The 12,889-nt window shown below is 34.7% G+C and overlaps 1 non-coding gene across 1 annotated transcript; it reads right to left on the bottom strand.

Moving 5' to 3' along the window:
* Positions 1-7,130: 7,130 nt before the first annotated feature.
* On the bottom strand, positions 7,131-7,193 carry LOC140962198 (small nucleolar RNA snoR101). Its single transcript, XR_012172479.1, has one exon. It is a non-coding gene; the product is annotated as a small nucleolar RNA snoR101 (small nucleolar RNA).
* Positions 7,194-12,889: the final 5,696 nt, after the last annotated feature.

The raw sequence follows: 12,889 nt of genomic DNA, 5'->3' as shown, positions 1-12,889 counted from the left end.
AAAACTTCGATCGGGGTCCCGGTTTTAACCCGAATCAACCCGAAACTCAACTAAATTTTTCCCAACTCTAACCATGACTCGAACCTACATGACTAGTCTATAAATGTAACGACCATGGGCTATCTCAATCTTGGGCTCTCTCGGGGGCCTTCTCCCGTCTTGAGTTTCCACTGGGGCCTTTTCCCTCACGGGCTTTCCCATGCGTCATTACTCATCTCAACTGGTACCAGGATTGCTGCCAAGACCTATATAAATCCAGGAGGTCTTGGGTTCTAATCCTGGAAAGGTAAAAGCTCCAGTGCCTGGGCTGGAGAAGTTCTATGAGTAATGACACATGGGAAAGCCAGTGAGGGAAAAGACCCCAGTGGGAACCCAAGACGGGAAAAGGCCCTCGAGGGAGCCCAAGATCTGGATAGCCCATGGTCGTTACAAAAAAAATTTCTGTGTCACAAAACCCGTTACCCTTTGTTATTTCGAATTCTGCGACTTATAGGTTGGTTTGCTGGAAATGTTTTCAACATATGATTCATAGTACTCTGTGTTATCTTCGATTTGTTAGCAAATTCGTAATTTTCTGATAAGAAACGAGAGAGATATGATTTTTATCGTAAAATCGCACAAGTTGTGAAATTTCTATGTCACAAAACCGGTCACCTTCTGTTATTTTGAATTCTGCGACTTATAGATTGGTTTTCTGGAAATGTTTTCAACATATGATTTGTAGTACTCTGTGTTATCTTCGATTCGATAGCAAATTTGTAATTTTCTGATACAAAATGAGAGAGATATGATTTTTATCGTAAAACCGCTCAAGCTATGAAAATTTGTGCATGTTCTTCACGCTTTCTCAAGGTTTGGTTGCAGGCTTCGTTGGGATCTCCTGAATCTTTGCTGATGTGGTTAGGGCAGCATGTCCAAAGCGTTCCAACAAAGTCCTCGACGTTTTTAAGTATGTTCGACGTGCAAAAAGAAAATGTTTTATTTTTGAGGTATGCTAAATGTCTTGTGACCAACTATGAACGGGTTTGGAAGCCGGAGAACGTGTTCGGGGACTTCTCCACCCCGGTAAAGTATGACTGGATTTTGATCAGGATTGAAAAGCGGTAAAGTATGACCAGGGACCAATCCATCCGGTAAAGTATGACCGGGGATCTTATGTATGTGGTAGTGGATATCTCTGCCAGCCCAGTACTGTGGTTTAGTCTGATCAGGCGCATTATGTATGGGTCACTTGCCTTGAAACATATCTTGACGCAAAATGATGATGACACATGTTTATGTATGTATGATGCAAGCACGTTTATGAAAATGTTTATGAAATGATGGCACGTCTACGTTTATGTCAGTATGTTCCAAGTTTAAGTATGTATGCTCTACTTTAAAATGCATGTGGTTTATTACGTATTATTTGTTATTCTCAGTTTATACATGTTGAGTCTTTAGACTCACTAAACTTGATCGATGCATGTGAGGACGAGTTTGAAGAGATGAGAAGCGGCGATCAATGAGCTGGCTCGGACTGTGCGGTGGACTAACCCGAGGACCGCCTTAGTTTTCAAGGATTTTATTTTATGCATGATAAAAATTGTTTACTCTGATTTTAACGAATTTCTTTATGTCATTTTAAAACAAGTACTTGTTGCAAGTTCTTTACTTTCCAAATATTTCGTCAAACATTTTATTGGTATTGCATTTTGAAATATGATTACTTAATTAAGAAAAAAATTTTATTTGACGCAAATTTTAAATGTTTAAAAGTACGGTACGTTACAATAAACCACTTATTTCAGACCCCTTATGACCCTCAAACAATAATCGAAGGTTGCTGGAATTTTCTATACGTGCATACTCGAAACCCTAGTGCACCAAACTTTCTATATTTTCGATCCTAGCTCAAGACCAAGCGAACCAGCACCTAACCAGCTATACTGGGACCATGTTCGAAGCCAAGAGGCTCTCCTTGACCACAGCTAACCCTACCGCCCAAAACACCAGCCCCTTGCGATACCCTCATAACTGCGCCGCACAAGACAACCGAGCCACACATCAACCTAGCCCTTCGACCAACTCCTAGACCACGAACACCTGTTCATGGCCCTCTCACAGCCCTGTCACGGACTCAAGAGGGTCGGCTTCGTGGCTGGAAATCGAGCCACGCACGGCGGCACACGCCGAAGCCTTTGATCTTGCCAAAACCCGGCCAACCTACACCAAGTACCGATAGGCCCTCACCTAAACCAACCAAGTTTCGACTCCAGCCCCTAAACCTCTTCTTTCTCGACATTATCAGCTCCCTAGCACTCAAATTCGGCAACCCCCTTGCACAAGAATCACAAAACGTGAGTAAGAAACAATAGAATGCATATATCGTATCAAACTTTCGCAAAAATGGCACCATATGATAAATCAAAGGATTTTTCATGCAAATACATATATATCAGCATATACATGGTGTAAATGATTAGAAAAAAAAAGATACATGGCGTGCCTTAACGTTTAAACGCTTGAAAACTTGAAGATGAGCGCGTAGGAGTTGCACAGGAGAGACGGGGTAGGGACTTTTCTTGAAACCTAGAGAAAACTTGAAGGTGGCTCCTGTATTTTCTTTGAAAAAAGGCTGCTGCTGCTGCTGAATATGGAGAGGGCGGCCACCAAGTTTTAGAATAGGTTAAGGGTTTAGTTTATTAGGTTTAAGCCATAAAATAATACACTAATGGGTCCTTAATTAAAGATTAAAGGGATTAAAATGGTTTTAGATCCATTAAGCAATAAAATAAATCCGTCAAGCCCAATAACACTCCCAAAAAATTTTTCGTTTAGGAAAGTTTTTGAAAATATTGTCCGAGCCCTCAAAAAGTCCCCTGACTCGCTAAAATTCGCGTACCGGTTTAAAATAAGACCCGACGAGTAAAAATACTCCACCAAGGCCCATTTCCAAAAATAACTCTTAAATACATCATATATTAAATAATTAAAACTAATTATTTAACAAAAACATTTTTTCTTAATTATCCCCGGTTTTCGTTCCTCGTTCGAGCGCGAAAACTACTAAAAGCTCTTATGCATGAAACTTTAATAAACCATGCAATAAAACACATAATCACGCAATAAACATCCATTTAATGCATTAAAACCATTTAATAAAATACAAAAAAAGTTTGATAATTTGCATGCATGTGGTTCACGTGTACCTTCAAATTTTCGGGACGTTACAATACTGATAGCCAAATTGATCAAATGACAATTGATGGAGTCAAACCGATAGTAGTTTATTTCAGTCGATCAGTCAGCTTAAATCCAATCATTCTCTTAAGCTTATCAGTTTACTCAGTGATTAAGAATAACAGTCCAACTGAATTATCAGATAAAGTTTTTTGTACTAACAATCACTAATTCCCAACATAATTTCAGAATCCATGCACACTACCATAATTATACGATCTGTCAGAAATTACGATGACATGAAAACAATGACATCTGTATTTGGAAACAGCTATAAGATTCAAAAAGATGGCTGTTGCAGCCAAAACCTAGAAATAAATTATTTAGACAAAGCTTTGAATTGCTCGGAATGTCTCTGAAAAACTCGTATGCACAATCAATGTTTTGTGTGCTCCATTTATTTTAAGAACCAAATTAATCAAAGCAAGCACATTCTGATAAGTTATAATCTAATCAATTGATGATCCATTTGTGTTTAGAATTTATTTGTGAAATAATTATAATTGAGAGTAAGAAATCTTACTACTCATTTGATTAAAAGTGAAATAAAATAAGAGTTTCAGTTATTAAGAATCACAGCTCAGCTGAATTATCAGATAAAGTATTCTGTACTAACATTCACTAATTCCCAATAGAATGTCAAAGTCAGAAATGAGGATGACCTGATAACAACGACATCTGTATTTGAAAACGGATACGAGATTCAAAAAGATGGTCTTTGCAGCCAAAACTTATAAATAGACTGGTTAAACAAAGCTTTGAATTGCTCAGAATGTCTCTGAAAAACTCATCTACACAATCAAAGTTTTTTGTGCTCAAATTTTTTTCAAGAACCAAACTGTTCAAAGCAAGCACATTCTGATAAGTTATAATCTAATCAATTGATGATCAATTGGTACTTAGAATTTCATTGTGAAATACTTATAATTGAGAGCAAGAAGTCTTATCATTAAGAGTGAAATATAATAAGAGTTTCAGTTATACAATGATAAGTCATACTGAAGTGTGTAATTACCAAAGTCTAGTGCAATCATTCCTCGAGGAAGAAGAGGTGACATCGAAGTCTCCGAACATCCAGAAACAAACTCGTGTAACTTACATATCAGTCTAATTAATTTACTTTTCGTTTGATAGCTCAAATGATTTTTGTTATAAGTCATTTTACGTTCAAACAGTTTCAGTCAGTTTTTTTTTTCGCACGGTTTCCACTGCTGACTTACTTAGAACTCAACTGACAAGAATTTCATTTTAGTATTGGTAACCTAACCGAAATATTTGTAAATTTTGTTGAGATTATTTATTAACCCCCTCTAATTTTGAACTAGAATGTAACTCATTTTCCTTCGATTTATTTAAAATCCATTAAATGGAAAAAGAGAAATCAAACAATAGAATATTCAAAAAAAATAAAAATAGAGTTCATAGATAAAAGATATAGTTATTTAATTTTTTTAATGGAGTTATATTTCATTATTCTACAATTTATTTTAAATTACATTAAAGATATAATTTTTTTTTAAAAAAAAAAGAACGTAAATTTAATTCTAAAAAATAAAAATAAATTTCATTTTTCTTCAATTTAGTNAATATAATATATAATATATATATATATATATAATGAAATATGCATGTTTCAAACAACTAAACATGTATTACACATGAATAATTATCATTGAAACAAATATTAAAATATTCTTTCAAGTCATTAAAATAAGAAATGACGCTATCCACAACCACTTCGTAAGCTGTGAACAGTCTTTGAAGGTTAGTCGATAGCATACAACTGTGAACACTTTGACAGTTCGGAAACCAGATTCCAGATTTGCAGCAATTCGTAAAGGTTAACAGGATCTAGCCTTCTTGAATCTCGGCTTCTAACTCCAACGTTAATATTTCTTTGAAACACGGTTTATCAGTTCTGAAAATACTGAAGCGATATAAAGATTGCTTCCTGTTTAAAGAAGACAGGTCTTAGCGAAGGTGCAATTCACTATCTTTATATGAAAACTATACGTGTTAACTCTGTCCGAATTGTCCTGCTTCCTTCATGAGAAGATGTGTTGAGGTACGAATCAAAAATACCGCGCAGAGTTTTCCCCTTGCTACTGTTACTCTTTCTCCTGCTTCAACGACTTCATCAACCACAACATTCTGCAAGATATGACCTTTAAATCATAAGCAACCAGAGTCAATTCAACCAAAAGTTTCAGCTACTGTGGTGTAGTGTCTTATCATGTGACCTTCATTTATCATGTCAAGTGCATGTTGTACTCGCTTGACAAGAGTAAGAATGGATTTTAAGACCAGAATTTGAAAACTGAAATTTTGATGTGGAATGAGTGTTTAGCAAGACAGACAACGGCAAGAAAAAAACAGTTCCATTTAGTACACAGCATAAGGGTTGCACACAGCATAAGGGCAACAAAGTGAAATCTTTTAACACAATCCATGCCCAAAGGCCACTCAATGAAGGAAGCTATCGCAGCAATCTGGCGAAGAAAATAGTGAGAACGAATTTGGGTAAAATCTGTAACATGGGTTTATAAATGAAGATAAAGTTCAATTAACATACCAATCTGTTTGCACAATATTTTGATTTGAGGTGTGCCAAGTGCTACAAGCACCAACTTGTGAAAAATAATAAAAATCTAACTTCTAACTAACGAATTTGGGTAAAATCTGTAACATGGGTTTATAAATGAAGATAAAGTTCAATTAACATACCAATCTGTTTGCACAATATTTTGATTTGAGGCGTGCCAGGTGCTACAAGCACCAACTTGTGAAAAATAATAAAAATCTAACTTCTAACTATTCAAACTACGTGGATTCTAAATTCGATCGTCAGTTATAATCTCTCAAACTAATATGCACCAAAATAAAAGAAATTCATTGAAACGACACTGAAAATTGAAGAAAACAAACTTCCTACAAGATTTTGTACTTACAATAATATGTAGAAATTTAGAAAACATAAAAATATAATATAAATTGCTGAATCTGGAATGTAATGACGCCAAAATTCTTGGAATTAGACTAAAAATATAAATTGTTTGAAGATGAAAACTAGATGTTTTGCAGATATTGTGTTGTTGAGCTGAGTTGTTTTTTTGTTGTCTGTCATTGTCTTTCTTTTCTTTAGATTCTTGGACGATTCTCCCACTGCCTCACTATTCCATGATTTTGCACATTATCTCTACATGATCTCTTCCAATTTGCACGACATTTGATTTATTCAAACCAATTTTGAATTGATGAACTTATCTAATCTTCTCGCTTCTTTATTCTATTTGGACTGGGCTCAATCACTGAGCCAAGTTTAATTGGGCTAAATTTTTTTTTTTGGGTGCAAACACAATCATTGAAAATATATACAATATGCATTCACTTCACAGAAACATTAACAGGCAAAAGTCCATCTATCATTAACAGACGCAGTTACAAAATAAAATTAATTTTCGTTAAAAAATAATGAAAAAAGAAAAACTTGGTCGCATTTTTATGAGGGCACCGGAGGTAATTAGGTCAAGCAATAAAGTCATCAGAGGTAATTAGGTCAAGCAATAAAAACAAAGATTGATAACTACAACATGAAATTAGATTAAGTGGCAGATTATAGATTACCTTGCTAAGACCCACTTCAACAATCAACATGCGTCCCTATCTAGGGTTTTCCGTGTGATACCCACCAAGAACAAAGGACTTCATGCATTTCATTAAATGGTAAATATTTACTAAAAAGCTGAAAACCAGGAGGAAAAAGACACAACCAAAAAAATCAAATAATGCACCAACTCTAATGATATGACAAGAGCAAGGTCAAAAAAATTGAAAAAAGAAGCTACTTGGAAAACAATTTAGATGTAACACGAATAAAAAAATGTTAGGTTAAAATGAGAAAATCTATGGGCATCAGTAAAGATAAGTCATCAACATGAACTTACCTGAAGTTCAGAGATCAAGTGTAAGCCATCATTTGCCCCAAATACAGACATGCTAAAGAAACCAAAAAAAAAAAAACGAATGGCAAATCCTTATGTACTTCGAGACAACTCCAACCATTTTTGATATACAAATTGATTTTTGTATGTGGATAATAACACGAGACAGAACTCAAACATCAGCTGGGGACCCTTGATTTCGAAAAATGTTCAATTTCTATACTTTTCCTTTCTCCTACTTGACTCTTTCCAACAACACAAATGTCGAGGCAATACAAGAATAGCTCGCAATGAAGAATGTAGGCAGTCAAGTGATATCCAATCCACTAAATTATTTGATCTCTGAGGTAGTTGGTTTTATTAACTTAAATAGTTAAATCCTGACCCTCATGGACCTAGCACGGTGAATCAGCTTCTCCAATGAGTCGGAAAAAAAAGAGAGATGACTATGATAGAGTTGCTTTAACCGTGAAAGTGACTAATGACAATACCTTCTCTATATGAACATCATTCGTGCTTACGCAAATGATGGGGACATCAAGTGGAGGTAACAGACCCTGAAAATGGTCATACAATTATAATGATTAGATAATAAATAATTTTAAACATATCGTCTTTACGAGATTACTAATCTGAACACCAGATTCTCACCACAAATCTCAAACTGTTATGCTTAGGAAAAAGATCCTTTCTGAGATACTGTGGGGTCTCAAGATATGTAAAGATTCTCAGAAGAAAAAGCAGCAGCACTCTCATTGTCATCTGAATTGTTTAACACTGTTTCAGTGGATGTGTCCTCAGATATACTTTTGTTATCAACCACAATGGTCTGTTTTGACAAAAGCAAAAACCACCTAGGTGACCACATCTACACCTAAACATATCTACACAATATCATGCAGTCGGCAATCAATAAAAAATATACATAATTTATTCATCAACTACTGTGTAATTGTGTGAGATTAAAAAACCGTGCAGTCCGCAACCTCATACTCCAATTCTATAACTTAAGCAAATAAGATCATACAAAAGAAAATGTGGAAAAAGCAACTTCACCTCGTCGATTCTAAAAATGGTGGCCGCCCCAGAAACCTGACCAGCCAACTGCAAAGAAATAAAACGATGAAAAAATCAAACATACCACACATCAAGACCCAAATACCAACATTAAAAATAATAATAAATTACACACGAAAACAGTAGGAAATGAAAAACCCACACGAGTAGCCAGTTCAAGGGACTGAGAATTATCAATAATGGATCCTGGAACAGCAATGCTGACTGTAGGGATCTCATTTCCTGCAGATTCGACGTCTTTCTGCTGCTCTTTGGATTTCTTCTTCTTCTTCCGTTGCTTTTCGATAGATTGAGAACGCCGTTTGCGAGAGAGGGATCATTTTGAGCCTCTGCTTCGTGTTCTCTCTTCTTCTTCCCCTTTTTCGAACTTTCCGAAAGGGTTTTAATTTGAGAAACGTTTGTACAATGTGCTTCTCTTTAAGTACCACATACTTGAAATTGCAAGTTTTTTTTTATTTTATTTTACTCATATTACATTTTATAATAATGTTGGGCCAAACTTGAATCTGGCCCATCGAATCTGGGCGCTAAAACATCAATTGGTGATGATTCAATGACGGCCGTCCGTCCTAAAGTGGATCCGGGTATCGACCGGTTATGACATTTCTATTTTTTTATATCGATCGAACTTACAGCTGTTTTTTTTTCGTTGTGCACTAAGTAAACTATCAATCTAACACATATTCTGTAAATCACTCCAATCAAGTAAACCATAACAATAACCAACCATATAAAACAGACTCGTCCGAGAAAATATTTTAAATTCTCTAATATTAATTAGTATTTAGTGGGTTAGATATAAATATTTTAAATATATATTTTTAGTGTATATATATATATATATATATTTATATATTAAGATTTCAAATTTAAGACGAAAGCGAGTTAACGGCTACAAATAGAGGCCGAGTCGATAAAAGGAAGGTGGTGTATGAGAATAGGCGAGGTTCGAGGGAACATATTTACATCACTTTCATAGACTTTCCAATTTTCAAAACGGAAAAAACTTTCTAATAATAGAAAAGATTGAAACCTGCACTAATTAACATGCGTGGATCTGAATTCTGTTCCCCTTTCTTCATCGCCTTAATAATAAAATTAATATATATATATATAAATTTCATATTGCAAAAACCTTTTGAATTAAGGGATTCGTTTACTTACCAGTTGATGAAATGGTGTTTAAAATTTAACCAAAGGAATGAGGACCGACGTTTTTCTTGCAGTGAAAAAATAAATTAATTGTGTTTATTTAAATATATTAACTCATTATCTATAAAATATTGCAACTTAATGGATTTCTGACCACAATTTTAATTATTTCTTAGAGTAAGCACCTTTCATTATCATTAACTTTTTCTATTATAAAATCATTTTTCTGGTAAGTACTAATATGAATAAACACACTCACATACAAATTAAGAATAAATATCTGATGAGTAGATGGATCTGATTCACACTTACAATAAAAATAATAATAATAATAATTTTAATATAAAAATAATATTTTTTAATTAATATTTTTTATAAAAATAATCCACTAATTCGTTTTATAGAAATTTTTTTGACAAATTAATTAAAAATGTTAGGCTTGTTTCTCGATAGACATAAAATTGTAATATGCATATTTATCATTTCATATTTAATATTTTAATAATCAGAGATCATATGTTATTATAATAAAAAAAAATTATTTTCAGAGAAGATGTATACGTGTGTGTGTTTGTAAGGTATGACTAAATAATACATCCATATTATTGAATTGGGCCCCTCCAACCTGAACAGTATGACAAAATCTATGCTTTTTTCAAAGCAATTTGTGTCAGTGCAAATGGATAATTATTAGGCTATATATATATATATATATATAATTAATATTTTTGATTAAAATATTCATAGCAGATCATTTACGTCACAGCTTATAGTATCATTGCATCTTGTTAAAAAAAAAAAAAACTATATAACTTCATCTCAAATAATATTTAACATAACTTGTCGCATGAGTGTTAAGAAAATCCCCCGATAAAGAGAGATCAATATTTGATCTCAAACAATAACGGAAAAAGTATACTCCTATATAATAAACTAATACATAGAATGATGGACAATTATCGATAGATCTATCTAAAAATATAATATATTGAGTAAATCTCAGGATAACACAATATACATATGCATATATTTATATGTATATAGTTGTAATAGTAATTTAGAAAAAAGCTAATTCCTTGCGATAACCACTCTGGTTGATTTTTGTAGTGACACTCTTTATTACCTACCAAAATATTAGGACTTGCCTCCAAAAAGTAGCTTGGATGGTAGGACATGACGAGTTTATAACAAATGTCAAAAAGTAGCTTGGATGATAGGGCATGACGAGTCTATAACAAATGTCAGGGTTCAATCCTTCACTGCTTCTGTCATCCCAATTTTGAGCTTGTCACATATGACTTGTTCGTGTGATTTACATGGTCACGTGATTTGAAGGAGTTAGAAAAGTGAAAAAGGAAGATTTAAAATGAAAAGCACAGTAGATTGTATTCCCCACCCTCTGTACACAATTGATCAGCACATGTGTATTTATACTTACAAAGGAAAAATATAAAAAAGTAAAAATGAATATACAGAATAAAATCAAATTTGTTATATTTTTACACCAGCATATCAGAAGAGAGATCCAGAGCCTTCTAGATGAAGAGTTTCTGATCTTCTGCATATTTGATTATATAGCATCTTGTGTACTCGGTTTTGATTATGTCACTTAACATCCCCCCCCACCCCCACAAAGACCAGAGTCGAATTTTCCATAATGCTTAGCTTGGATCGAAACCGATGAGAATTGGGAGAAGATAATGATTTTGTGAAGACATATGCAATTTGATCAGAGGAGGGAACAAATTGAACATCGAGTTGCTTAGTCAAAACTTTCTCACGAACAAAGAAGAGATCTAACTCAAAATGCTTGGATTTAGAATGTAATACCGGATTGGCACTCAACGAGATTGTCGTAATATTTTCACACCATAGTATGGGTGAAGTACGACTGTTAACATGAAGTTCGGTGAGCAGAGATTGAAGCCAAAGTAATTCTGAAGTGGCATTTGCGAGACTACGATATTCTGCCTCAGTACTTGATCGAGAGACAACCGATTGTTTCTTTGAACACCAGGTATATGCGAGCTACCTAAAAACCAGCAAAATCCAGAGGTGGAGCACCTGTCATCTGGGTCATTGGACCAATCTGCATCACAAAAAACATGAAGAGAAAGCCGAGAAGTGGCAGTAAGATGAATTCCATGTTTTGACATTCCATTGAGATAAAAAAGGATTCGCTCAACAGATTTCCAGTGAGAAAGACAAGGACTTTGCAAGAACCGACAAGCTTTATTCACACTGTAGGAAATATCTAGTCTTGTTATGGTGAGATATTGTAGGGCACCCATGGTGCTACGATACAAAGTTACATCAGAAAGTGGTTTTGCATCTTTAGAGAAAAGCTTTAACCTAGAGACCATAGGAGTGGGTAATGATTTGGCATTGTCCATATTTGTTCTTTTTCAACATATCATGTATGTATTTGGTTTGAGACAGAAATAAACCATTAGAAGAAGTCCTTGAAACTTTAATACCTAGAAAGTATGAGAGATTGCCCAAATGTTTCAAGGAGAACTTTGAATTTAAATGACAAATAAGGTCCTTGATTTGAGCAGCGTTGTTACCTATGATAATTAGGTCATCGACATAAACCAAGATATAGATAATCAAATTTTTATCATGTTTAACAAATAGAGAAGCATCGGTCTTTGATTGGATGAAACCCAGATGTATCAGAGCAAATTTCAGATTATCAAACCAAGCACGAGGTGCCATAGATCGCCTTATGTAGTCGACACACAAGTTGTTTGCCATGGCAGTGTTGTTCAAAGCCAAGAGGCTGCTGCATAAAGATAAGCTCATTAAGAGTACCATTAAGAAAAGCATTATTAATGTCAAGTTGTTGAATAAACCATCCATAAGAAAGATCAATGATAAGAACAACTCGAATTTTGGTAGGATTTATAACTGGATTGAATGTATCGGTGTAATCTAGCCCTGCAGTTTGAGAATACCCTTTCGCAACGAGACGAGCTTTGTACCGAACCACAATCCCATCGGGATGTGATTTGATTTTAAAAACCCACTTGCATCCAATAATTGGTGTATCAGTTGGTGTCGGAACTAAAACCCAAGTCTTATTTTGGATCAGAGCATTATATTCAGCTTCCATAGCATCACACCAAACTGGATGTGCTAAGGCATCATGTGCAGTGGTTGGTTCATGAATGGGCGTAAGTTGAGAAGCATACACCCTTGGTTTGTAAATATCTGCTTTGGACCGAGTAACCATGGGGTGAACATTCATAAGAGGAGGAATAGATTGCTCATTAGTGGGAGAAATAGGTAGAGATGAAGAGGAAATCTCGGAAGTGTTGATGGGAGGTACAGAAGTTGGGGAGGGTGAGTGGGGCAGAGGTGGAGATGAAGAAGTGATAGTGGGATTGGGAAAAGAAGATTAGAGGACTCTGAGGATGCACGATGTGAAATTTCGGAATGAGTGCCGAAGAAAGGAGATGAACACTCATCAAACTTAACATGTCGAGAAATATAAA

Source organism: Primulina huaijiensis, chromosome 16, assembly GCF_012295235.1.
Source record: "Primulina huaijiensis isolate GDHJ02 chromosome 16, ASM1229523v2, whole genome shotgun sequence".
In the NCBI taxonomy this organism is placed as follows: domain Eukaryota; kingdom Viridiplantae; phylum Streptophyta; class Magnoliopsida; order Lamiales; family Gesneriaceae; genus Primulina; species Primulina huaijiensis.
This window is presented reverse-complemented; position numbering and strand designations above follow the sequence as displayed.